Here is a 27,056-nt window from a genome sequence, read left to right on the forward strand (position 1 = left end):
TTACAAATCTTTAATCAGGCAGTGGTGGAATCAAAAGTCATCTGCTAAGAAGGAATCATGATTTCTACAAAGATTTTAACATTTTCTATGGACCTTGTCATCTGAGCATATCTTAAGCAACAACTATAAGTGCGAAAACAGCACATAAGGAAAAGGATGCATTGGCAGGGAATCGAACCCGGGTCAACAGCTTGGAAGGCAGCTATGCTCACCACTATACCACCAATGATTGAGCTCTTTTCGAATGCATATAGTGGCCAATATGGAAATCACAACAACTGTTTGAAAGATATTTATAGCCTGCGCTGTAGCACCATTGGTGGAAGATATTCAAACAAAATTGGAAAATTGCATGTCATTCACAATTCAAGATTTAGGCTCATCCATACTTAAGGTTTTTATGCACCATAGAACTGATATACAGTGGTATCAAAACTGAGAAAAGAAAATACCTTTGATGTACTTGCATATGGCACCTCAGTGAACTTTGTAAAATGTATTTACAAATCTTTAATCAAGCAGTGGTGGAATGAAAAATCATCTGCTAAGAAGGAATCATGATTTCTACAAAGATTTTAACATTTTCTATGGACCTTGTCATCTGAGCATATCTTAAGCAACAACTATAATTGTGAAAACAGCACATAAGGAAAAGAATGCATTGGCCGAGAATTGAACCCAGGTCAACAGCTTGGAAAGCAGGTATGCTCACCACTATACCACCAATGCTTGAGCTCTTTTCGAATGCATATAGTGGCCAATATGGAAATCACAACAACTGTTTGAAAGATATTTATAGCCTGCGCTGTAGCACCATTGGTGGAAGATATTCAAACAAAATTGGAAAATTGCATGACATTCACAATTCAAGATTTAGACTCATCCATACTTAAGGTTTTTATGCACCATTGAACTGATATACAGTAGTATCAAAACTGAGAAAAGAAAAGACCTTCGATTTACTTGCATATGGCACCTCAGTGAACTTTGTAAAATGTATTTACAAATCTTTAATCAGGCAGTGGTGGAATCAAAAGTCATCTGCTAAGAAGGAATCATGATTTCTACAAAGATTTTAACATTTTCTATGGACCTTGTCATCTGAGCATATCTTAAGCAACAACTATAAGTGCGAAAACAGCACATAAGGAAAACGATGCATTGGCCGGGAATCGAACCCGGGTCAACTGCTTGGAAGGCAGCTATGCTCACCACTATACCACCAATGGTTGAGCACTTTTCCATTGCATATAGTGGCCAATATGGAAATCACAACAACTGTTTGAAAGATATTTATAGCCTGCGCTGTAGCACCATTGGTGGTAGATATTCAAACAAAATTGGCAAATTGCATGACATTCACAATTCAAGATTTAGGCTCATCCATACTTAAGGTTTTTATGCACCATTAAACTGATATACAGTGGTATCAAAACTGAGAAAAGAAAAGACCTTTGATGTACTTGCATATGGCACCTCAGTGAACTTTGTAAAATGTGTTTACAAATCTTTAATCATGCAGTGGTGGAATCAAAAGTCATCTGCTAAGAAGGAATCATGATTTCTACAAAGATTTTAACATTTTCTATGGACCTTGTCATCTGAGCATATCTTAAGCAACAACTATAAGTGCGAAAACAGCACATAAGGAAAAGGATGCATTGGCAGGGAATCGAACCCGGGTCAATTGCTTGGAAGGCAGCTATGCACACCACTATGCCAACAATGCTTGAGCTCTTTTCGAATGCATATAGTGGCCAATATGGAAATCACAACAACTGTTTGAAAGATATTTATAGCCTGCGCTGTAGCACCATTGGTGGAAGATATTCAAACAAAATTGGCAAATTGCATGACATTCACAATTCAAGATTTAGGCTCATCCATACTTAAGGTTTTTATGCACCATTGAACTGATATACAGTGGTATCAAAACTGAGAAAAGAAAAGACCTTTGATTTACTTGCATATGGCACCTTAGTGAACTTTGTAAAATGTATTTACAAATCTTTAATCAGGCAGTGGTGGAATCAAAAGTCATCTGCTAAGAAGGAATCATGATTTCTACAAAGATTTTAACATTTTCTATGGACCTTGTCATCTGAGCATATCTTAAGCAACAACTATAAGTGCGAAAACAGCACATAAGGAAAAGGATGCATTGGCCGGGAATCGAACACAGGTCAACTGCTTGGAAGGCAGGTATGCTCACCACTATACCACCAATGCTTGAGCGCTTTTTCAATGCATATAGTGGCCAATATGGAAATCACAACAACTGTTTGAAAGATATTTATAGCCTGCGCTGTAGCACCATTCGTGGAAGATATTCAAACAAAATTGGCAAATTGCATGACATTCACAATTCAAGATTTAGGCTCATCCATACTTAAGGTTTTTATGCACCATTGAACTGATATACAGTGGTATAAAAACTGAGAATAGAAAAGACCTTCGTTTTACTTGCATATGGCACCTCAGTGAACTTTGTAAAATGTGTTTACAAATCTTTAATCATGCAGTGGTGGAATCAAAAGTCATCTGCTAAGAAGGAATCATGATTTCTACAAAGATTTTAACATTTTCTATGGACCTTGTCATCTGAGCATATCTTAAGCAACAACTATAAGTGCGAAAACAGCACATAAGGAAAAGGATGCATTGGCCGGGAATCGAACCCAGGTCAATTGCTTGGAAGGCAGCTATGCACACCACTATACCAACAATGCTTGAGCTCTTTTCGAATGCATATAGTGGCCAATATGGAAATCACAACAACTGTTTGAAAGATATTTATAGCCTGCGCTGTAGCACCATTGGTGGAAGATATTCAAACAAAATTGGCAAATTGCATGACATTCACAATTCAAGATTTAGGCTCATCCATACTTAAGGTTTTTATGCACCATTGAACTGATATACAGTGGTATCAAAACTGAGAAAAGAAAAGACCTTTGATTTACTTGCATATGGCACCTCAGTGAACTTTGTAAAATGTATTTACAAATCTTTAATCAGGCAGTGGTGGAATCAAAAGTCATCTGCTAAGAAGGAATCATGATTTCTACAAAGATTTTAACATTTTCTATGGACCTTGTCATCTGAGCATATCTTAAGCAACAACTATAAGTGCGAAAACAGCACATAAGGAAAAGGATGCATTGGCCGGGAATCGAACACAGGTCAACTGCTTGGAAGGCAGGTATGCTCACCACTATACCACCAATGCTTGAGCGCTTTTTCAATGCATATAGTGGCCAATATGGAAATCACAACAACTGTTTGAAAGATATTTATAGCCTGCGCTGTAGCACCATTCGTGGAAGATATTCAAACAAAATTGGCAAATTGCATGACATTCACAATTCAAGATTTAGGCTCATCCATACTTAAGGTTTTTATGCACCATTGAACTGATATACAGTGGTATAAAAACTGAGAATAGAAAAGACCTTCGTTTTACTTGCATATGGCACCTCAGTGAACTGTGTAAAATGTATTTACAAATCTTTAATCAGGCAGTGGTGGAATCAAAAGTCATCTGCTAAGAATGAATCATGATTTCTACAAAGATTTTAACATTTTCTATGGACCTTGTCATCTGAGCATATCTTAAGCAACAACTATAAGTGCGAAAACAGCACATAAGGAAAAGGATGCATTGGCCGGGAATTGAACCCAGGTAAACAGCTTGGAAGGCAGCTATGCTCACCACTATACCACCAATGCTTGAGCTCTTTTCGAATGCATATAGTGGCCAATATGGAAATCACAACAACTGTTTGAAAGATATTTATAGCCTGCACTGTAGCATCATTGGTGGAAGATATTCAAACAAAATTGGAAAATTGCATGACATTCACAATTCAAGTTTTAGGCTCATCCATTCTTAAGGTTTTTATGCACCATTGAACTGATATACAGTGGTATCAAAACTGAGAAAAGAAAAGACCTTCGATTTACTTGCATATGGCACCTCAGTGAACTTTGTAAAATGTATTTACAAATCTTTAATCAGGCAGTGGTGGAATCAAAAGTCATCTGCTAAGAAGGAATCATGATTTCTACAAAGATTTTAACATTTTCTATGGACCTTGTCATCTGAGCATATCTTAAGCAACAACTATAAGTGCGAAAACAGCACATAAGGAAAAGGATGCATTGGCTGGGAATCGAACCCAGGTCAACTGCTTGGAAGGCAGCTATGTTCACCACTATACCACCAATGCTTGCGAACTTTTCAAATGCATATAGTGGCCAATATGGAAATCACAACAACTGTTTGAAAGATTTTTATAGCCTGCGCTGTAGCACCATTGGTGGTAGATATTCAAACAAAATTGGCAAATTGCATGACATTCACAATTCAAGATTTAGGCTCATCCATACTTAAGGTTTTTATGCACCATTAAACTGATATACAGTGGTATCAAAACTGAGAAAAGAAAAGACCTTTGATGTACTTGCATATGGCACCTCAGTGAACTTTGTAAAATGTGTTTACAAATCTTTAATCATGCAGTGGTGGAATCAAAAGTCATCTGCTAAGAAGGAATCATGATTTCTACAAAGATTTTAACATTTTCTATGGACCTTGTCATCTGAGCATATCTTAAGCAACAACTATAAGTGCGAAAACAGCACATAAGGAAAAGGATGCATTGGCCGGGAATCGAACACAGGTCAACTGCTTGGAAGGCAGCTATGCTCACCACTATACCACCAATGCTTGAGCGCTTTTTCAATGCATATAGTGGCCAATATGGAAATCACAACAACTGTTTGAAAGATATTTATAGCCTGCGCTGAAGCACCATTGGTGGTAGATATTCAAACAAAATTGGCAAATTGCATGACATTCACAATTCAAGATTTAGGCTCATCCATACTTAAGGTTTTTATGCACCATTGAACTGATATACAGTGGTATCAAAACTGAGAAAAGAAAAGACCTTCGATTTACTTGCATATGGCACCTCAGTGAACTTTGTAAAATGTATTTACAAATCTTTAATCATGCAGTGGTGGAATCAAAAGTCATCTGCTAAGAAGGAATCATGATTTCTACAAAGATTTTAACATTTTCTATGGACCTTGTCTTCTGAGCATATCTTAAGCAACAACTATAAGTGCGAAAACAGCACATAAGGAAAAGGATGCATTGGCCGGGAATCGAACACAGGTCAACTGCTTGGAAGGCAGGTATGCTCATCACTATACCACCAATGCTTGAGCGCTTTTTCAATGCATATAGTGGCCAATATGGAAATCACAACAACTGTTTGAAAGATATTTATAGCCTGCGCTGTAGCACCATTCGTGGAAGAAATTCAAACAAAATTGGCAAATTGCATGACATTCACAATTCAAGATTTAGGCTCATCCATACTTAAGGTTTTTATGCACCATTGAACTGATATACAGTGGTATAAAAACTGAGAATAGAAAAGACCTTCGTTTTACTTGCATATGGCACCTCAGTGAACTGTGTAAAATGTATTTACAAATCTTTAATCAGGCAGTGGTGGAATCAAAAGTCATCTGCTAAGAATGAATCATGATTTCTACAAAGATTTTAACATTTTCTATGGACCTTGTCATCTGAGCATATCTTAAGCAACAACTATAAGTGCGAAAACAGCACATAAGGAAAACGATGCATTGGCCGGGAATTGAACCCAGGTAAACTGCTTGGAAGGCAGCTATGCTCACCACTATACCACCAATGCTTGAGCACTTTTCAAATGCATATAGTGGCCAATATGGAAATCACAACAACTGTTTGAAAGATATTTATAGCCAGCGCTGTAGCACCATTGGTGGTAGATATTCAAACAAAATTGGCAAATTGCATGACATTCACAATTCAAGATTTAGGCTCATCCATACTTAAGGTTTTTATGCACCATTGAACTGATATACAGTGGTATCAAAACTGAGAAAAGAAAAGACCTTCGATTTACTTGCATATGGCACCTCAGTGAACTTTGTAAAATGTATTTACAAATCTTTAATCATGCAGTGGTGGAATCAAAAGTCATCTGCTAAGAAGGAATCATGATTTCTACAAAGATTTTAACATTTTCTATGGACCTTGTCATCTGAGCATATCTTAAGCAACAACTATAAGTGCGAAAACAGCACATAAGGAAAAGGATGCATTGGCCGGGAATCAAACCCGGGTCAACTGCTTGGAAGGCAGCTATGCTCACCACTATACCACCAATGCTTGAGCACTTTTCAAATGCATATAGTGGCCAATATGGAAATCACAACAACTGTTTGAAAGATTTTTATAGCCTGCGCTGTAGCACCATTGGTGGTAGATATTCAAACAAAATTGGCAAATTGCATGACATTCACAATTCAAGATTTAGGCTCATCCATACTTAAGGTTTTTATGCACCATTAAACTGATATACAGTGGTATCAAAACTGAGAAAAGAAAAGACCTTTGATGTACTTGCATATGGCACCTCAGTGAACTTTGTAAAATGTGTTTACAAATCTTTAATCATGCAGTGGTGGAATCAAAAGTAATCTGCTAAGAAGTAATCATGATTTCTACAAAGATTTTAACATTTTCTATGGACCTTGTCATCTGAGCATATCTTAAGCAACAACTATAAGTGCGAAAACAGCACATAAGGAAAAGGATGCATTGGCCGGGAATCGAACCCGGGTCAATTGCTTGGAAGGCAGCTATGCTCACCACTATACCACCAATGCTCGAGCTCTTTTCGAATGCATATAGTGGCCAATATGGAAATCACAACAACTGTTTGAAAGATATTTATAGCCTGCGCTGTAGCACCATTGGTGGAAGATATTCAAACAAAATTGGCAAATTGCATGACATACACAATTCAAGATTTAGGCTCATCCATACTTAAGGTTTTTATGCACCATTGAACTGATATACAGTGGTATCAAAACTGAGAAAAGAAAAGACCTTTGATTTACTTGCATATGGCACCTCAGTGAACTTTGAAAAATGCATTTACAAATCTTTAATCAGGCAGTGGTGGAATCAAAAGTTATCTGCTAAGAAGGAATCATGATTTCTACAAAGATTTTAACATTTTCTATGGACCTTGTCATCTGAGCATATCTTAAGCAACAACTATAAGTGCGAAAACAGCACATAAGGAAAAGGATGCATTGGCCGGGAATCGAACACAGGTCAACTGCTTGGAAGGGAGGTATGCTCACCACTATACCACCAATGCTTGAGCGCTTTCTCAATGCATATAGTGGCCAATATGGAAATCACAACAACTGTTTGAAAGATATTTATAGCCTGCGCTGTAGCACCATTCGTGGAAGATATTCAAACAAAATTGGCAAATTGCATGACATTCACAATTCAAGATTTAGGCTCATCCATACTTAAGGTTTTTATGCACCATTGAACTGATATACAGTGGTATAAAAACTGAGAATAGAAAAGACCTTCGTTTTACTTGCATATGGCACCTCAGTGAACTGTGTAAAATGTATTTACAAATCTTTAATCAGGCAGTGGTGAAATCAAAAGTCATCTGCTAAGAATGAATCATGATTTCTACAAAGATTTTAACATTTTCTATGGACCTTGTCATCTGAGCATATCTTAAGCAACAACTATAAGTGCGAAAACAGCACATAAGGAAAAGGATGCATTGGCCGGGAATTGAACCCAGGTCAACAGCTTGGAAGGCAGCTATGCTCACCACTATACCACCAATGCTTGAGCTCTTTTCGAATGCATATAGTGGCCAATATGGAAATCACAATGCTTGAGCACTTTTTAAATGCATATAGTGGCCAATATGGAAATCACAACAACTGTTTGAAAGATATTTATAGCCTGCGCTGTAGCACCATTGGTGGTAGATATTCAAACAAAATTGGCAAATTGCATGACATTCACAATTCAAGATTTAGGCTCATCCATACTTAAGGTTTTTATGCACCATTGAACTGATATACAGTGGTATCAAAACTGAGAAAAGAAAAGACCTTCGATTTACTTGCATATGGCACCTCAGTGAACTTTGTAAAATGTATTTACAAATCTTTAATCATGCAGTGGTGGAATCAAAAGTCATCTGCTAAGAAGGAATCATGATTTCTACAAAGATTTTAACATTTTCTATGGACCTTGTCATCTGAGCATATCTTAAGCAACAACTATAAGTGCGAAAACAGCACATAAGTAAAAGGATGCATTGGCCGGGAATCAAACCCGGGTCAACTGCTTGGAAGGCAGCTATGCTCACCACTATACCACCAATGCTTGAGCACTTTTCAAATGCATATAGTGGCCAATATGGAAATCACAACAACTGTTTGAAAGATTTTTATAGCCTGCGCTGTAGCACCATTGGTGGTAGATATTCAAACAAAATTGGCAAATTGCATGACATTCACAATTCAAGATTTAGGCTCATCCATACTTAAGGTTTTTATGCACCATTAAACTGATATACAGTGGTATCAAAACTGAGAAAAGAAAAGACCTTTGATGTACTTGCATATGGCACCTCAGTGAACTTTGTAAAATGTGTTTACAAATCTTTAATCATGCAGTGGTGGAATCAAAAGTAATCTGCTAAGAAGGAATCATGATTTCTACAAAGATTTTAACATTTTCTATGGACCTTGTCATCTGAGCATATCTTAAGCAACAACTATAAGTGCGAAAACAGCACATAAGGAAAAGGATGCATTGGCCGGGAATCGAAACCGGGTCAACAGCTTGGAAGGCAGCTATGCTCACCACTATACCACCAATGATTGAGCTCTTTTCGAATGCATATAGTGGCCAATATGGAAATCACAACAACTGTTTGAAAGATATTTATAGCCTGCGCTGTAGCACCATTGGTGGAAGATATTCAAACAAAATTGGAAAATTGCATGACATTCACAATTCAAGATTTAGGCTCATCCATACTTAAGGTTTTTATGCACCATTGAACTGATATACAGTGGTATCAAAACTGAGAAAAGAAAAGACCTTCGATTTACTTGCATATGGCACCTCAGTGAACTTTGTAAAATGTATTTACAAATCTTTAATCAGGCAGTGGTGGAATCAAAAGTCATCTGCTAAGAAGGAATCATGATTTCTACAAAGATTTTAACATTTTCTATGGACCTTTCATCTGAGCATATCTTAAGCAACAACTATAAGTGCGAAAACAGCACATAAGGAAAACGATGCATTGGCCGGGAATCGAACCCGGGTCAACTGCTTGGAAGGCAGCTATGCTCACCACTATACCACCAATGCTTGAGCACTTTTCAAATGCATATAGTGGCCAATATGGAAATCACAACAACTGTTTGAAAGATATTTATAGCCTGCGCTGTAGCACCATTGGTGGTAGATATTCAAACAAAATTGGCAAATTGCATGACATTCACAATTCAAGATTTAGGCTCATCCATACTTAAGGTTTTTATGCACCATTGAACTGATATACAGTGGTATCAAAACTGAGAAAAGAAAAGACCTTCGATTTACTTGCATATGGCACCTCAGTGAACTTTGTAAAATGTATTTACTAATCTTTAATCATGCAGTGGTGGAATCAAAAGTCATCTGCTAAGAAGGAATCATGATTTCTACAAAGATTTTAACATTTTCTATGGACCTTGTCATCTGAGCATATCTTAAGCAACAACTATAAGTGCGAAAACAGCACATAAGGAAAAGGATGCATTGGCCGGGAATCGAACACAGGTCAACTGCTTGGAAGGCAGGTATGCTCACCACTATACCACCAATGCTTGAGCGCTTTTTCAATGCATATAGTGGCCAATATGGAAATCACAACAACTGTTTGAAAGATATTTATAGACTGCGCTGAAGCACCATTGGTGGTAGATATTCAAACAAAATTGGCAAATTGCATGACATTCACAATTCAAGATTTAGGCTCATCCATACTTAAGGTTTTTATGCACCATTGAACTGATATACAGTGGTATCAAAACTGAGAAAAGAAAAGACCTTCGATTTACTTGCATATGGCACCTCAGTGAACTTTGTAAAATGTATTTACAAATCTTTAATCATGCAGTGGTGGAATCAAAAGTCATCTGCTAAGAAGGAATCATGATTTCTACAAAGATTTTAACATTTTCTATGGACCTTGTCATCTGAGCATATCTTAAGCAACAACTATAAGTGCGAAAACAGCACATAAGGAAAAGGATGCATTGGCAGGGAATCAAACCCGGGTCAACTGCTTGGAAGGCAGCTATGCTCACCACTATACCACCAATGCTTGAGCACTTTTCAAATGCATATAGTGGCCAATATGGAAATCACAACAACTGTTTGAAAGATTTTTATAGCCTGCGCTGTAGCACCATTGGTGGTAGATATTCAAACAAAATTGGCAAATTGCATGACATTCACAATTCAAGATTTAGGCTCATCCATACTTAAGGTTTTTATGCACCATTAAACTGATATACAGTGGTATCAAAACTGAGAAAAGAAAAGACCTTTGATGAACTTGCATATGGCACCTCAGTGAACTTTGTAAAATGTGTTTACAAATCTTTAATCATGCAGTGGTGGAATCAAAAGTAATCTGCTAAGAAGGAATCATGATTTCTACAAAGATTTTAACATTTTCTATGGACCTTGTCATCTGAGCATATCTAAAGCAACAACTATAAGTGCGAAAACAGCACATAAGGAAAAGGATGCATTGGCCGGGAATCGAAACCGGGTCAACAGCTTGGAAGGCAGTTATGCTCACCACTATACCACCAATGATTGAGCTCTTTTCGAATGCATATAGTGGCCAATATGGAAATCACAACAACTGTTTGAAAGATATTTATAGCCTGCGCTGTAGCACCATTGGTGGAAGATATTTAAACAAAATTGGAAAATTGCATGACATTCACAATTCAAGATTTAGGCTCATCCATACTTAAGGTTTTTATGCACCATTGAACTGATATACAGTGGTATCAAAACTGAGAAAAGAAAAGACCTTTGATTTACTTGCATATGGCACCTCAGTGAACTTTGTAAAATGTATTTACAAATCTTTAATCAGGCAGTGGTGGAATCAAAAGTCATCTGCTAAGAAGGAATCATGATTTCTACAAAGATTTTAACATTTTCTATGGACCTTGTCATCTGAGCATATCTTAAGCAACAACTATAAGTGCGAAAACAGCACATAAGGAAAAGGATGCATTGGCCGGGAATCGAACACAGGTCAACTGCTTGGAAGGGAGGTATGCTCACCACTATACCACCAATGCTTGAGCGCTTTCTCAATGCATATAGTGGCCAATATGGAAATCACAACAACTGTTTGAAAGATATTTATAGCCTGCGCTGTAGCACCATTCGTGGAAGATATTCAAACAAAATTGGCAAATTGCATGACATTCACAATTCAAGATTTAGGCTCATCCATACTTAAGGTTTTTATGCACCATTGAACTGATATACAGTGGTATAAAAACTGAGAATAGAAAAGACCTTCGTTTTACTTGCATATGGCACCTCAGTGAACTGTGTAAAATGTATTTACAAATCTTTAATCAGGCAGTGGTGAAATCAAAAGTCATCTGCTAAGAATGAATCATGATTTCTACAAAGATTTTAACATTTTCTATGGACCTTGTCATCTGAGCATATCTTAAGCAACAACTATAAGTGCGAAAACAGCACATAAGGAAAAGGATGCATTGGCCGGGAATTGAACCCAGGTCAACAGCTTGGAAGGCAGCTATGCTCACCACTATACCACCAATGCTTGAGCTCTTTTCGAATGCATATAGTGGCCAATATGGAAATCACAATGCTTGAGCACTTTTTAAATGCATATAGTGGCCAATATGGAAATCACAACAACTGTTTGAAAGATATTTATAGCCTGCGCTGTAGCACCATTGGTGGTAGATATTCAAACAAAATTGGCAAATTGCATGACATTCACAATTCAAGATTTAGGCTCATCCATACTTAAGGTTTTTATGCACCATTGAACTGATATACAGTGGTATCAAAACTGAGAAAAGAAAAGACCTTCGATTTACTTGCATATGGCACCTCAGTGAACTTTGTAAAATGTATTTACAAATCTTTAATCATGCAGTGGTGGAATCAAAAGTCATCTGCTAAGAAGGAATCATGATTTCTACAAAGATTTTAACATTTTCTATGGACCTTGTCATCTGAGCATATCTTAAGCAACAACTATAAGTGCGAAAACAGCACATAAGTAAAAGGATGCATTGGCCGGGAATCAAACCCGGGTCAACTGCTTGGAAGGCAGCTATGCTCACCACTATACCACCAATGCTTGAGCACTTTTCAAATGCATATAGTGGCCAATATGGAAATCACAACAACTGTTTGAAAGATTTTTATAGCCTGCGCTGTAGCACCATTGGTGGTAGATATTCAAACAAAATTGGCAAATTGCATGACATTCACAATTCAAGATTTAGGCTCATCCATACTTAAGGTTTTTATGCACCATTAAACTGATATACAGTGGTATCAAAACTGAGAAAAGAAAAGACCTTTGATGTACTTGCATATGGCACCTCAGTGAACTTTGTAAAATGTGTTTACAAATCTTTAATCATGCAGTGGTGGAATCAAAAGTAATCTGCTAAGAAGGAATCATGATTTCTACAAAGATTTTAACATTTTCTATGGACCTTGTCATCTGAGCATATCTTAAGCAACAACTATAAGTGCGAAAACAGCACATAAGGAAAAGGATGCATTGGCCGGGAATCGAAACCGGGTCAACAGCTTGGAAGGCAGCTATGCTCACCACTATACCACCAATGATTGAGCTCTTTTCGAATGCATATAGTGGCCAATATGGAAATCACAACAACTGTTTGAAAGATATTTATAGCCTGCGCTGTAGCACCATTGGTGGAAGATATTCAAACAAAATTGGAAAATTGCATGACATTCACAATTCAAGATTTAGGCTCATCCATACTTAAGGTTTTTATGCACCATTGAACTGATATACAGTGGTATCAAAACTGAGAAAAGAAAAGACCTTCGATTTACTTGCATATGGCACCTCAGTGAACTTTGTAAAATGTATTTACAAATCTTTAATCAGGCAGTGGTGGAATCAAAAGTCATCTGCTAAGAAGGAATCATGATTTCTACAAAGATTTTAACATTTTCTATGGACCTTTCATCTGAGCATATCTTAAGCAACAACTATAAGTGCGAAAACAGCACATAAGGAAAACGATGCATTGGCCGGGAATCGAACCCGGGTCAACTGCTTGGAAGGCAGCTATGCTCACCACTATACCACCAATGCTTGAGCACTTTTCAAATGCATATAGTGGCCAATATGGAAATCACAACAACTGTTTGAAAGATATTTATAGCCTGCGCTGTAGCACCATTGGTGGTAGATATTCAAACAAAATTGGCAAATTGCATGACATTCACAATTCAAGATTTAGGCTCATCCATACTTAAGGTTTTTATGCACCATTGAACTGATATACAGTGGTATCAAAACTGAGAAAAGAAAAGACCTTCGATTTACTTGCATATGGCACCTCAGTGAACTTTGTAAAATGTATTTACTAATCTTTAATCATGCAGTGGTGGAATCAAAAGTCATCTGCTAAGAAGGAATCATGATTTCTACAAAGATTTTAACATTTTCTATGGACCTTGTCATCTGAGCATATCTTAAGCAACAACTATAAGTGCGAAAACAGCACATAAGGAAAAGGATGCATTGGCCGGGAATCGAACACAGGTCAACTGCTTGGAAGGCAGGTATGCTCACCACTATACCACCAATGCTTGAGCGCTTTTTCAATGCATATAGTGGCCAATATGGAAATCACAACAACTGTTTGAAAGATATTTATAGACTGCGCTGAAGCACCATTGGTGGTAGATATTCAAACAAAATTGGCAAATTGCATGACATTCACAATTCAAGATTTAGGCTCATCCATACTTAAGGTTTTTATGCACCATTGAACTGATATACAGTGGTATCAAAACTGAGAAAAGAAAAGACCTTCGATTTACTTGCATATGGCACCTCAGTGAACTTTGTAAAATGTATTTACAAATCTTTAATCATGCAGTGGTGGAATCAAAAGTCATCTGCTAAGAAGGAATCATGATTTCTACAAAGATTTTAACATTTTCTATGGACCTTGTCATCTGAGCATATCTTAAGCAACAACTATAAGTGCGAAAACAGCACATAAGGAAAAGGATGCATTGGCAGGGAATCAAACCCGGGTCAACTGCTTGGAAGGCAGCTATGCTCACCACTATACCACCAATGCTTGAGCACTTTTCAAATGCATATAGTGGCCAATATGGAAATCACAACAACTGTTTGAAAGATTTTTATAGCCTGCGCTGTAGCACCATTGGTGGTAGATATTCAAACAAAATTGGCAAATTGCATGACATTCACAATTCAAGATTTAGGCTCATCCATACTTAAGGTTTTTATGCACCATTAAACTGATATACAGTGGTATCAAAACTGAGAAAAGAAAAGACCTTTGATGAACTTGCATATGGCACCTCAGTGAACTTTGTAAAATGTGTTTACAAATCTTTAATCATGCAGTGGTGGAATCAAAAGTAATCTGCTAAGAAGGAATCATGATTTCTACAAAGATTTTAACATTTTCTATGGACCTTGTCATCTGAGCATATCTAAAGCAACAACTATAAGTGCGAAAACAGCACATAAGGAAAAGGATGCATTGGCCGGGAATCGAAACCGGGTCAACAGCTTGGAAGGCAGTTATGCTCACCACTATACCACCAATGATTGAGCTCTTTTCGAATGCATATAGTGGCCAATATGGAAATCACAACAACTGTTTGAAAGATATTTATAGCCTGCGCTGTAGCACCATTGGTGGAAGATATTTAAACAAAATTGGAAAATTGCATGACATTCACAATTCAAGATTTAGGCTCATCCATACTTAAGGTTTTTATGCACCATTGAACTGATATACAGTGGTATCAAAACTGAGAAAAGAAAAGACCTTTGATTTACTTGCATATGGCACCTCAGTGAACTTTGTAAAATGTATTTACAAATCTTTAATCAGGCAGTGGTGGAATCAAAAGTCATCTGCTAAGAAGGAATCATGATTTCTACAAAGATTTTAACATTTTCTATGGACCTTGTCATCTGAGCATATCTTAAGCAACAACTATAAGTGCGAAAACAGCACATAAGGAAAAGGATGCATTGGCCGGGAATCGAACACAGGTCAACTGCTTGGAAGGCAGGTATGCTCACCACTATACCACCAATGCTTGAGCGCTTTTTCAATGCATATAGTGGCCAATATGGAAATCACAACAACTGTTTGAAAGATATTTATAGCCTGCGCTGTAGCACCATTCGTGGAAGATATTCAAACAAAATTGGCAAATTGCATGACATTCACAATTCAAGATTTAGGCTCATCCATACTTAAGGTTTTTATGCACCATTGAACTGATATACAGTGGTATAAAAACTGAGAATAGAAAAGACCTTCGTTTTACTTGCATATGGCACCTCAGTGAACTGTGTAAAATGTATTTACAAATCTTTAATCAGGCAGTGGTGGAATCAAAAGTCATCTGCTAAGAATGAATCATGATTTCTACAAAGATTTTAACATTTTCTATGGACCTTGTCATCTGAGCATATCTTAAGCAACAACTATAAGTGCGAAAACAGCACATAAGGAAAAGGATGCATTGGCCGGGAATTGAACCCAGGTAAACAGCTTGGAAGGCAGCTATGCTCACCACTATACCACCAATGCTTGAGCTCTTTTCGAATGCATATAGTGGCCAATATGGAAATCACAACAACTGTTTGAAAGATATTTATAGCCTGCGCTGTAGCATCATTGGTGGAAGATATTCAAACACAATTGGAAAATTGCATGACATTCACAATTCAAGATTTAGGCTCATCCATTCTTAAGGTTTTTATGCACCATTGAACTGATATACAGTGGTATCAAAACTGAGAAAAGAAAAGACCTTCGATTTACTTGCATATGGCACCTCAGTGAACTTTGTAAAATGTATTTACAAATCTTTAATCAGGCAGTGGTGGAATCAAAAGTCATCTGCTAAGAAGGAATCATGATTTCTACAAAGATTTTAACATTTTCTATGGACCTTGTCATCTGAGCATATCTTAAGCAACAACTATAAGTGCGAAAACAGCACATAAGGAAAACGATGCATTGGCCGGGAATCGAACCCGGGTCAACTGCTTGGAAGGCAGCTATGCTCACCACTATACCACCAATGCTTGAGCACTTTTCAAATGCATATAGTGGCCAATATGGAAATCACAACAACTGTTTGAAAGATATTTATAGCCTGTGCTGTAGCACCATTGGTGGTAGATATTCAAACAAAATTGGCAAATTGCATGACATTCACAATTCAAGATTTAGGCTCATCCATACTTAAGGTTTTTATGCACCATTGAACTGATATACAGTGGTATCAAAACTGAGAAAAGAAAAGACCTTCGATTTACTTGCATATGGCACCTCAGTGAACTTTGTAAAATGTATTTACAAATCTTTAATCATGCAGTGGTGGAATCAAAAGTCATCTGCTAAGAAGGAATCATGATTTCTACAAAGATTTTAACATTTTCTATGGACCTTGTCATCTGAGCATATCTTAAGCAACAACTATAAGTGCGAAAACAGCACATAAGGAAAAGGATGCATTGGCCGGGAATCAAACACGGGTCAACTGCTTGGAAGGCAGCTATGCTCACCACTATACCACCAATGCTTGAGCACTTTTCAAATGCATATAGTGGCCAATATGGAAATCACAACAACTGTTTGAAAGATTTTTATAGCCTGCGCTGTAGCACCATTGGTGGTAGATATTCAAACAAAATTGGCAAATTGCATGACATTCACAATTCAAGATTTAGGCTCATCCATACTTAAGGTTTTTATGCACCATTAAACTGATATACAGTGGTATCAAAACTGAGAAAAGAAAAGACCTTTGATGTACTTGCATATGGCACCTCAGTGAACTTTGTAAAATGTGTTTACAAATCTTTAATCATGCAGTGGTGGAATCAAAAGTAATCTGCTAAGAAGGAATCATGATTTCTACAAAGATTTTAACATTTTCTATGGACCTTGTCATCTGAGCATATCTTAAGCAACAACTATAAGTGCGAAAACAGCACATAAGGAAAAGGGTGCATTGGCCGGGAATCGAACCCGGGTCAATTGCTTGGAAGGCAGCTATGCTCACCACTATACCACCAATGCTCGAGCTCTTTTCGAATGCATATAGTGGCCAATATGGAAATCACAACAACTGTTTGAAAGATATTTATAGCCTGCGCTGTAGCACCATTGGTGGAAGATATTCAAACAAAATTGGCAAATTGCATGACATACACAATTCAAGATTTAGGCTCATCCATACTTAAGGTTTTTATGCACCATTGAACTGATATACAGTGGTATCAAAACTGAGAAAAGAAAAGACCTTTGATTTACTTGCATATGGCACCTCAGTGAACTTTGTAAAATGCATTTACAAATCTTTAATCAGGCAGTGGTGGAATCAAAAGTTATCTGCTAAGAAAGAATCATGATTTCTACAAAGATTTTAACATTTTCTATGGACCTTGTCATCTGAGCATATCTTAAGCAACAACTATAAGTGCGAAAACAGCACATAAGGAAAAGGATGCATTGGCCGGGAATCGAACACAGGTCAATTGCTTGGAAGGCAGGTATGCTCACCACTATACCACCAATGCTTGAGCGCTTTCTCAATGCATATAGTGGCCAATATGGAAATCACAACAACTGTTTGAAAGATATTTATAGCCTGCGCTGTAGCACCATTCGTGGAAGATATTCAAACAAAATTGGCAAATTGCATGACATTCACAATTCAAGATTTAGGCTCATCCATACTTAAGGTTTTTATGCACCATTGAACTGATATACAGTGGTATAAAAACTGAGAATAGAAAAGACCTTCGTTTTACTTGCATATGGCACCTCAGTGAACTGTGTAAAATGTATTTACAAATCTTTAATCAGGCAGTGGTGGAATCAAAAGTCATCTGCTAAGAATGAATCATGATTTCTACAAAGATTTTAACATTTTCTATGGACCTTGTCATCTGAGCATATCTTAAGCAACAACTATAAGTGCGAAAACAGCACATAAGGAAAAGGATGCATTGGCCGGGAATTGAACCCAGGTCAACAGCTTGGAAGGCAGCTATGCTCACCACTATACCACCAATGCTTGAGTGCTTTTTCAATGCATATAGTGGCCAATATGGAAATCACAACAACTGTTTGAAAGATATTTATAGCCTGCGCTGTAGCACCATTCGTGGAAGATATTCAAACAAAATTGGCAAATTGCATGACATTCACAAATCAAGATTTAGGCTCATCCATACTTAAGGTTTTTATGCACCATTGAACTGATATACAGTGGTATAAAAACTGAGAATAGAAAAGACCTTCGTTTTACTTGCATATGGCACCTCAGTGAACTGTGTAAAATGTATTTACAAATCTTTAATCAGGCAGTGGTGGAATCAAAAGTCATCTGCTAAGAATGAATCATGATTTCTACAAAGATTTTAAAATTTTCTATGGACCTTGTCATCTGAGCATATCTTAAGCAACAACTATAAGTGCGAAAACAGCACATAAGGAAAAGGATGCATTGGCCGGGAATTGAACCCAGATCAACAGCTTGGAAGGCAGCTATGCTCACCACTATACCACCAATGCTTGAGCTCTTTTCGAATGCATATAGTGGCCAATATGGAAATCACAACAACTGTTTGAAAGATATTTATAGCCTGCGCTGTAGCACCATTGGTGGAAGATATTCAAACAAAATTGGAAAATTGCATGACATTCACAATTCAAGATTTAGGCTCATCCATACTTAAGATTTTTATGCACCATTGAACTGATATACAGTGGTATCAATACTGAGAAAAGAAAAGACCTTTGATTTACTTGCATATGGCACCTCAGTGAACTTTGTAAAATGTATTTACAAATCTTTAATCAGGCAGTGGTGGAATCAAAAGTCATCTGCTAAGAAGGAATCATGATTTCTACAAAGATTTTAACATTTTCTATGGACCTTGTCATCTGAGCATATCTTAAGCAACAACTATAAGTGCGAAAACAGCACATAAGGAAAAGGATGCATTGGCCGGGAATCGAACACAGGTCAACTGCTTGGAAGGCAGGTATGCTCACCACTATACCACCAATGCTTGAGCGCTTTTTCAATGCATATAGTGGCCAATATGGAAATCACAACAACTGTTTGAAAGATATTTATAGAATGCGCTGTAGCACCATTCGTGGAAGATATTCAAACAAAATTGGCAAATTGCATGACATTCACAATTCAAGATTTAGGCTCATCCATACTTAAGGTTTTTATGCACCATTGAACTGATATACAGTGGTATAAAAACTGAGAATAGAAAAGACCTTCGTTTTACTTGCATATGGCACCTCAGTGAACTGTGTAAAATGTATTTACAAATCTTTAATCAGGCAGTGGTGGAATCAAAAGTCATCTGCTAAGAATGAATCATGATTTCTACAAAGATTTTAACATTTTCTATGGACCTTGTCATCTGAGCATATCTTAAGCAACAACTATAAGTGCGAAAACAGCACATAAGGAAAAGGATGCATTGGCCGGGAATTGAACCCAGGTAAACAGCTTGGAAGGCAGCTATGCTCACCACTATACCACCAATGCTTGAGCTCTTTTCGAATGCATATAGTGGCCAATATGGAAATCACAACAACTGTTTGAAAGATATTTATAGCCTGCGCTGTAGCATCATTGGTGGAAGATATTCAAACAAAATTGGAAAATTGCATGACATTCACAATTCAAGATTTAGGCTCATCCATTCTTAAGGTTTTTATGCACCATTGAACTGATATACAGTGGTATCAAAACTGAGAAAAGAAAAGACCTTCGATTTACTTGCATATGGCACCTCAGTGAACTTTGTAAAATGTATTTACAAATCTTTAATCAGGCAGTGGTGGAATCAAAAGTCATCTGCTAAGAAGGAATCATGATTTCTACAAAGATTTTAACATTTTCTATGGACCTTGTCATCTGAGCATATCTTAAGCAACAACTATAAGTGCGAAAACAGCACATAAGGAAAACGATGCATTGGCCGGGAATCAAACCCGGGTCAACTGCTTGGAAGGCAGCTATGCTCACCACTATACCACCAATGCTTGAGCTCTTTTCAAATGCATATAGTGGCCAATATGGAAATCACAACAACTGTTTGAAAGATATTTATAGCCTGCGCTGTAGCACCATTGGTGGTAGATATTCAAACAAAATTGGCAAATTGCATGACATTCACAATTCAAGATTTAGGCTCATCCATACTTAAGGTTTTTATGCACCATTGAACTGATATACAGTGGTATCAAAACTGAGAAAAGAAAAGACCTTCGATTTACTTGCATATGGCACCTCAGTGAACTTTGTAAAATGTATTTACAAATCTTTAATCATGCAGTGGTGGAATCAAAAGTCATCTGCTAAGAAGGAATCATGATTTCTACAAAGATTTTAACATTTTCTATGGACCTTGTCATCTGAGCATATCTTAAGCAACAACTATAAGTGCGAAAACAGCACATAAGGAAAAGGATGCATTGGCCGGGAATCAAACCCGGGTCAACTGCTTGGAAAGCAGCTATGCTCACCACTATACCACCAATGCTTGAGCACTTTTCAAATGCATATAGTGGCCAATATGGAAATCACAACAACTGTTTGAAAGATTTTTATAGCCTGCGCTGTAGCACCATTGGTGGTAGATATTCAAACAAAATTGGCAAATTGCATGACATTCACAATTCAAGATTTAGGCTCATCCATACTTAAGGTTTTTATGCACCATTAAACTGATATACAGTGGTATCAAAACTGAGAAAAGAAAAGACCTTTGATGTACTTGCATATGGCACCTCAGTGAACTTTGTAAAATGTGTTTACAAATCTTTAATCATGCAGTGGTGGAATCAAAAGTAATCTGCTAAGAAGGAATCATGATTTCTACAAAGATTTTAACATTTTCTATGGACCTTGTCATCTGAGCATATCTTAAGCAACAACTATAAGTGCGAAAACAGCACATAAGGAAAAGGATGCATTGGCCAGGAATCGAACCCGGGTCAATTGCGTGGAAGGCAGCTATGCTCACCACTATACCACCAATGCTCGAGCTCTTTTCGAATGCATATAGTGGCCAATATGGAAATCACAACAACTGTTTGAAAGATATTTATAGCCTGCGCTGTAGCACCATTGGTGGAAGATATTCAAACAAAATTGGCAAATTGCATGACATACACAATTCAAGATTTAGGCTCATCCATACTTAAGGTTTTTATGCACCATTGAACTGATATACAGTGGTATCAAAACTGAGAAAAGAAAAGACCTTTGATTTACTTGCATATGGCACCTCAGTGAACTTTTGTAAAATGCATTTACAAATCTTTAATCAGGCAGTGGTGGAATCAAAAGTTATCTGCTAAGAAGGAATCATGATTTCTACAAAGATTTTAACATTTTCTATGGACCTTGTCATCTGAGCATATCTTAAGCAACAACTATAAGTGCGAAAACAGCACATAAGGAAAAGGATGCATTGGCCGGGAATCGAACACAGGTCAACTGCTTGGAAGGCAGGTATGCTCACCACTATACCACCAATGCTTGAGCGCTTTCTCAATGCATATAGTGGCCAATATGGAAATCACAACAACTGTTTGAAAGATATTTATAGCCTGCGCTGTAGCACCATTCGTGGAAGATATTCAAACAAAATTGGCAAATTGCATGACATTCACAATTCAAGATTTAGGCTCATCCATACTTAAGGTTTTTATGCACCATTGAACTGATATACAGTGGTATAAAAACTGAGAATAGAAAAGACCTTCGTTTTACTTGCATATGGCACCTCAGTGAACTGTGTAAAATGTATTTACAAATCTTTAATCAGGCAGTGGTGGAATCAAAAGTCATCTGCTAAGAATGAATCATGATTTCTACAAAGATTTTAACATTTTCTATGGACCTTGTCATCTGAGCATATCTTAAGCAACAACTATAAGTGCGAAAACAGCACATAAGGAAAAGGATGCATTGGCCGGGAATTGAACCCAGGTCAATAGCTTGGAAGGCAGCTATGCTCACCACTATACCACCAATGCTTGAGCTCTTTTCGAATGCATATAGTGGCCAATATGGAAATCACAACAACTGTTTGAAAGATATTTATAGCCTGCGCTGTAGCACCATTGGTGGAAGATATTCAAACAAAATTGGAAAATTGCATGACATTCACAATTCAAGATTTAGGCTCATCCATACTTAAGATTTTTATGCACCATTGAACTGATATACAGTGGTATCAAAACTGAGAAAAGAAAAGACCTTTGATTTACTTGCATATGGCACCTCAGTGAACTTTGTAAAATGTATTTACAAATCTTTAATCAGGCAGTGGTGGAATCAAAAGTCATCTGCTAAGAAGGAATCATGATTTCTACAAAGATTTTAACATTTTCTATGGACCTTGTCATCTGAGCATATCTTAAGCAACAACTATAAGTGCGAAAACAGCACATAAGGAAAACGATGCATTGGCCGGGAACCGAATCCGGGTCAACTGCTTGGAAGGCAGCTATGCTCACCACTATACCACCAATGCTTGAGTGCTTTTTCAATGCATATAGTGGCCAATATGGAAATCACAACAACTGTTTGAAAGATATTTATAGCCTGCGCTGTAGCACCATTCGTGGAAGATATTCAAACAAAATTGGCAAATTGCATGACATTCACAAATCAAGATTTAGGCTCATCCATACTTAAGGTTTTTATGCACCATTGAACTGATATACAGTGGTATAAAAACTGAGAATAGAAAAGACCTTCGTTTTACTTGCATATGGCACCTCAGTGAACTGTGTAAAATGTATTTACAAATCTTTAATCAGGCAGTGGTGGAATCAAAAGTCATCTGCTAAGAATGAATCATGATTTCTACAAAGATTTTAAAATTTTCTATGGACCTTGTCATCTGAGCATATCTTAAGCAACAACTATAAGTGCGAAAACAGCACATAAGGAAAAGGATGCATTGGCCGGGAATTGAACCCAGGTCAACAGCTTGGAAGGCAGCTATGCTCACCACTATACCACCAATGCTTGAGCTCTTTTCGAATGCATATAGTGGCCAATATGGAAATCACAACAACTGTTTGAAAGATATTTATAGCCTGCGCTGTAGCACCATTGGTGGAAGATATTCAAACAAAATTGGAAAATTGCATGACATTCACAATTCAAGATTTAGGCTCATCCATACTTAAGATTTTTATGCACCATTGAACTGATATACAGTGGTATCAATACTGAGAAAAGAAAAGACCTTTGATTTACTTGCATATGGCACCTCAGTGAACTTTGTAAAATGTATTTACAAATCTTTAATCAGGCAGTGGTGGAATCAAAAGTCATCTGCTAAGAAGGAATCATGATTTCTACAAAGATTTTAACATTTTCTATGGACCTTGTCATCTGAGCATATCTTAAGCAACAACTATAAGTGCGAAAACAGCACATAAGGAAAAGGATGCATTGGCCGGGAATCGTACCCGGGTCAACTGCTTGGAAGGCAGCTATGCTCACCACTATACCACCAATGCTTGAGCTCTTTTCTGTTGCATATAGTGGCCAATATGGAAATCACAACAACTGTTTGAAAGATATTTATAGCCTGCGCTGTAGCACCATTGGTGGAAGATATTCAAACAAAATTGGCAAATTGCATGACATTTACAATTCAAGATTTAGGCTCATCCATACAAAAGGTTTTTATGCACCATTGAACTGATATACAGTGGTATCAAAACTGAGAAAAGAAAAGACCTTCGATTTACTTGCATATGGCACCTCAGTGAACTTTGTAAAATGTATTTACAAATCTTTAATCAGGCAGTGGTGGAATCAAAAGTCATCTGCTAAGAAGGAATCATGATTTCTACAAAGATTTTAACATTTTCTATGGACCTTGTCATCTGAGCATATCTTAAGCAACAACTATAAGTACGAAAACAACACATAAGGATGCATTGGCCGGGAATCAAACCCGGGTCAACTGCTGGGAAGGCAGCTATGCTCACCACTATACCACCAATGCTTGAGCACTTTTCAAATGCATATAGTGGCCAATATGGATATCACAACAACTGTTTGAAAGATTTTTATAGCCTGCGCTGTAGCACCATTGGTGGTAGATATTCAAACAAAATTGGCAAATTGCATGACATTCACAATTCAAGATTTAGGCTCATCCATACTTAAGGTTTTTATGCACCATTGAACTGATATACAGTGGTATCAAAACTGAGAAAAGAAAAGACCTTTGATGTACTTGCATATGGCACCTCAGTGAACTTTGTAAAATGTGTTTACAAATCTTTAATCATGCAATGGTGGAATCAAAAGTCATCTGCTAAGAAGGAATCATGATTTCTACAAAGATTTTAACATTTTCTATGGACCTTGTCATCTGAGCATATCTTAAGCAACAACTATAAGTGCGAAAACAGCACATAAGGAAAAGGATGCATTGGCCGGGAATCGAACCCGGATTAACTGCTTAGAAGGCAGCTATACTCACCACTATACCACCAATGCTTGAGCGCTTTTTCGATGCATATAGTGGCCAATATGGAAATCACAACAACTGTTTGAAAGATATTTATAGCCTGCGCTGTAGCACCATTCGTGGAAGATATTCAAACAAAATTGGCAAATTGCATGACATTCACAATTCAAGATTTAGGCTCATCCATACTTAAGGTTTTTATGCACCATTGAACTGATATACAGTGGAATCAAAACTGAGAAAAGAAAAGACCTTCGATTTACTTGCATATGGCACCTCAGTGAACTTTGTAAAATGTATTTACAAATCTTTAATCAGGCAGTGGTGGAATCAAAAGTCATCTGCTAAGAAGGAATCATGATTTCTACAAAGATTTTAACATTTTCTATGGACCTTGTCATCTGAGCATATCTTAAGCAACAACTATAAGTGCAAAAACAGCACATAAGGAAAAGGATGCATTGGCCGGGAATCGAACCCGGGTCAACTGCTTGGAAGGCAGCTATGCTCACCACTATACCACCAATGCTTGAGCTTTTTTTGTTTGCATATAGTGGCCAATATGGAAATCACAACAACTGTTTGAAAGATATTTATAGCCTGCGCTGTAGCACCAATGGTGGAAGATATTCAAACAAAATTGGCAAATTGCATGACATTCACAATTCAAGATTTAGGCTCATCCATACTTAAGGTTTTTATGCACCATTGAACTGACATACAGTGGTATCAAAACTGAGAAAAGAAAAGACCTTCGATTTACTTGCATATGGCACCTCAGTGAACTGTGTAAAATGTATTTACAAATCTTTAATCAGGCAGTGGTGGAATCAAAAATAATCTGCTAAGAATGAATCATGATTTCTACAAAGATTTTAACATTTTCTATGGACCTTGTCATCTGAGCATATCTTAAGCAACAACTATAAGTGCGAAAACAGCACATAAGGAAAAGGATGCATTGGCCGGGAATCGAACCCGGGTCAACAGCTTGGAAGGCAGCTTTGCTCACCACTATACCACCAATGCTTGAGCTATTTTCCAATGCATATAGTGGCCAATATGGAAATCACAACAACTGTTTGAAAGATTTTTATAGCCTGCGCTGTAGCACAATTGGTGGTAGATATTCAAACAAAATTGGCAAATTGCATGACATTCACAATTCAAGATTTAGGCTCATCCATACTTAAGGTTTTTATGCACCATTGAACTGATATACAGTGGTATCAAAACTGAGAAAAGAAAAGACCTTCGATTTACTTGCATATGGCATCTCAGTGAACTTTGTAAAATGTATTTACAAATCTTTAATCAGGCAGTGGTGGAATCAAAAGTCATCTGCTAAGAAGGAATCATGATTTCTACAAAGATTTTAACATTTTCTATGGACCTTGTCATCTGAGCATATCTTAAGCAACAACTATAAGTGCGAAAACAGCACATAAGGAAAAGGATGCATTGTCCGGGAATCGAACCCGAGTCAATTGCTTGGAAGGCAGCTATGCTCACCACTATACCACCAATGCTTGAGCACTTTTTCGATGCATATAGTGGCCAATATGGAAATCACAACAACTGTTTGAAAGATATTTATAGCCTGCGCTGTAGCACCATTCGTGGAAGATATTCAAACAAAATTGGCAAATTGCATGACATTCACAATTCAAGATTTAGGCTCATCCATACTTAAGGTTTTTATGCACCATTGAACTGATATACAGTGGTATCAAAACTGAGAATAGAAAAGACCTTCGTTTTCTTGCATATGGCACCTCAGTGAACTTTGTAAAATGTATTTACAAATCTTTAATCAGGCAGTGGTGGAATCAAAAGTCATCTGCTAAGAATGAATCATGATTTCTACAAAGATTTTAACATTTTCTATGGACCTTGTCATCTGAGCATATCTTAAGCAACAACTATAAGTGCGAAAACAGCACATAAGGAAAAGGATGCATTGGCCGGGAATCGAACCCAGGTCAACTGCTTGGAATGCAGCTATGCTCACCACTATACCACCAATTCTTGAGCTCTTTTTGAATGCATATAGTGGCCAATATGGAAATCACAACAACTGTTTGAAAGATATTTATAGCCTGCGCTGTAGCACCATTCGTGGAAGATATTCAAACAAAATTGGCAAATTGCATGACATTCACAATTCAAGATTTAGGCTCATCCATACTTAAGGTTTTTATGCACCATTGAACTGATATACAGTGGTATCAAAACTGAGAAAAGAAAAGACCTTCGATTTACTTG

General features: G+C 37.2%; 23 non-coding genes across 23 annotated transcripts; all 23 read right to left on the reverse strand.

Annotated features, from left to right (window-relative positions):
• Positions 1 to 1,157: 1,157 nt before the first annotated feature.
• Positions 1,158 to 1,229, reverse strand: TRNAG-UCC (transfer RNA glycine (anticodon UCC)). The gene has a single exon. It is a non-coding gene; the product is annotated as a tRNA-Gly (tRNA).
• A 2,928-nt stretch (positions 1,230 to 4,157) lies between these two features.
• On the reverse strand, positions 4,158 to 4,229 carry TRNAG-UCC (transfer RNA glycine (anticodon UCC)). The gene has a single exon. It is a non-coding gene; the product is annotated as a tRNA-Gly (tRNA).
• A 1,428-nt stretch (positions 4,230 to 5,657) lies between these two features.
• On the reverse strand, positions 5,658 to 5,729 carry TRNAG-UCC (transfer RNA glycine (anticodon UCC)). Its single transcript has one exon. It is a non-coding gene; the product is annotated as a tRNA-Gly (tRNA).
• Positions 5,730 to 6,157: 428 nt separating this feature from the next.
• Positions 6,158 to 6,229, reverse strand: TRNAG-UCC (transfer RNA glycine (anticodon UCC)). Its single transcript has one exon. It is a non-coding gene; the product is annotated as a tRNA-Gly (tRNA).
• A 428-nt stretch (positions 6,230 to 6,657) lies between these two features.
• Positions 6,658 to 6,729, reverse strand: TRNAG-UCC (transfer RNA glycine (anticodon UCC)). Its single transcript has one exon. It is a non-coding gene; the product is annotated as a tRNA-Gly (tRNA).
• Positions 6,730 to 7,657: 928 nt separating this feature from the next.
• Positions 7,658 to 7,729, reverse strand: TRNAG-UCC (transfer RNA glycine (anticodon UCC)). Its single transcript has one exon. It is a non-coding gene; the product is annotated as a tRNA-Gly (tRNA).
• A 477-nt stretch (positions 7,730 to 8,206) lies between these two features.
• TRNAG-UCC (transfer RNA glycine (anticodon UCC)) lies at positions 8,207 to 8,278 on the reverse strand. Its single transcript has one exon. It is a non-coding gene; the product is annotated as a tRNA-Gly (tRNA).
• A 927-nt stretch (positions 8,279 to 9,205) lies between these two features.
• TRNAG-UCC (transfer RNA glycine (anticodon UCC)) lies at positions 9,206 to 9,277 on the reverse strand. The gene has a single exon. It is a non-coding gene; the product is annotated as a tRNA-Gly (tRNA).
• Positions 9,278 to 11,705: 2,428 nt separating this feature from the next.
• Positions 11,706 to 11,777, reverse strand: TRNAG-UCC (transfer RNA glycine (anticodon UCC)). Its single transcript has one exon. It is a non-coding gene; the product is annotated as a tRNA-Gly (tRNA).
• A 477-nt stretch (positions 11,778 to 12,254) lies between these two features.
• Positions 12,255 to 12,326, reverse strand: TRNAG-UCC (transfer RNA glycine (anticodon UCC)). The gene has a single exon. It is a non-coding gene; the product is annotated as a tRNA-Gly (tRNA).
• A 927-nt stretch (positions 12,327 to 13,253) lies between these two features.
• On the reverse strand, positions 13,254 to 13,325 carry TRNAG-UCC (transfer RNA glycine (anticodon UCC)). Its single transcript has one exon. It is a non-coding gene; the product is annotated as a tRNA-Gly (tRNA).
• Positions 13,326 to 16,253: 2,928 nt separating this feature from the next.
• TRNAG-UCC (transfer RNA glycine (anticodon UCC)) lies at positions 16,254 to 16,325 on the reverse strand. The gene has a single exon. It is a non-coding gene; the product is annotated as a tRNA-Gly (tRNA).
• Positions 16,326 to 17,253: 928 nt separating this feature from the next.
• TRNAG-UCC (transfer RNA glycine (anticodon UCC)) lies at positions 17,254 to 17,325 on the reverse strand. Its single transcript has one exon. It is a non-coding gene; the product is annotated as a tRNA-Gly (tRNA).
• A 928-nt stretch (positions 17,326 to 18,253) lies between these two features.
• TRNAG-UCC (transfer RNA glycine (anticodon UCC)) lies at positions 18,254 to 18,325 on the reverse strand. Its single transcript has one exon. It is a non-coding gene; the product is annotated as a tRNA-Gly (tRNA).
• A 428-nt stretch (positions 18,326 to 18,753) lies between these two features.
• Positions 18,754 to 18,825, reverse strand: TRNAG-UCC (transfer RNA glycine (anticodon UCC)). Its single transcript has one exon. It is a non-coding gene; the product is annotated as a tRNA-Gly (tRNA).
• Positions 18,826 to 20,253: 1,428 nt separating this feature from the next.
• On the reverse strand, positions 20,254 to 20,325 carry TRNAG-UCC (transfer RNA glycine (anticodon UCC)). The gene has a single exon. It is a non-coding gene; the product is annotated as a tRNA-Gly (tRNA).
• Positions 20,326 to 20,753: 428 nt separating this feature from the next.
• Positions 20,754 to 20,825, reverse strand: TRNAG-UCC (transfer RNA glycine (anticodon UCC)). Its single transcript has one exon. It is a non-coding gene; the product is annotated as a tRNA-Gly (tRNA).
• A 2,429-nt stretch (positions 20,826 to 23,254) lies between these two features.
• On the reverse strand, positions 23,255 to 23,326 carry TRNAG-UCC (transfer RNA glycine (anticodon UCC)). Its single transcript has one exon. It is a non-coding gene; the product is annotated as a tRNA-Gly (tRNA).
• Positions 23,327 to 23,754: 428 nt separating this feature from the next.
• TRNAG-UCC (transfer RNA glycine (anticodon UCC)) lies at positions 23,755 to 23,826 on the reverse strand. The gene has a single exon. It is a non-coding gene; the product is annotated as a tRNA-Gly (tRNA).
• Positions 23,827 to 24,248: 422 nt separating this feature from the next.
• On the reverse strand, positions 24,249 to 24,320 carry TRNAG-UCC (transfer RNA glycine (anticodon UCC)). The gene has a single exon. It is a non-coding gene; the product is annotated as a tRNA-Gly (tRNA).
• A 428-nt stretch (positions 24,321 to 24,748) lies between these two features.
• TRNAR-UCU (transfer RNA arginine (anticodon UCU)) lies at positions 24,749 to 24,820 on the reverse strand. Its single transcript has one exon. It is a non-coding gene; the product is annotated as a tRNA-Arg (tRNA).
• Positions 24,821 to 25,248: 428 nt separating this feature from the next.
• On the reverse strand, positions 25,249 to 25,320 carry TRNAG-UCC (transfer RNA glycine (anticodon UCC)). The gene has a single exon. It is a non-coding gene; the product is annotated as a tRNA-Gly (tRNA).
• A 428-nt stretch (positions 25,321 to 25,748) lies between these two features.
• Positions 25,749 to 25,820, reverse strand: TRNAG-UCC (transfer RNA glycine (anticodon UCC)). The gene has a single exon. It is a non-coding gene; the product is annotated as a tRNA-Gly (tRNA).
• Positions 25,821 to 27,056: the final 1,236 nt, after the last annotated feature.

This window comes from Pseudophryne corroboree, chromosome 4 (genome assembly GCF_028390025.1).
Source record: "Pseudophryne corroboree isolate aPseCor3 chromosome 4, aPseCor3.hap2, whole genome shotgun sequence".
NCBI classification, from domain to species: Eukaryota; Metazoa; Chordata; class Amphibia; order Anura; family Myobatrachidae; genus Pseudophryne; species Pseudophryne corroboree.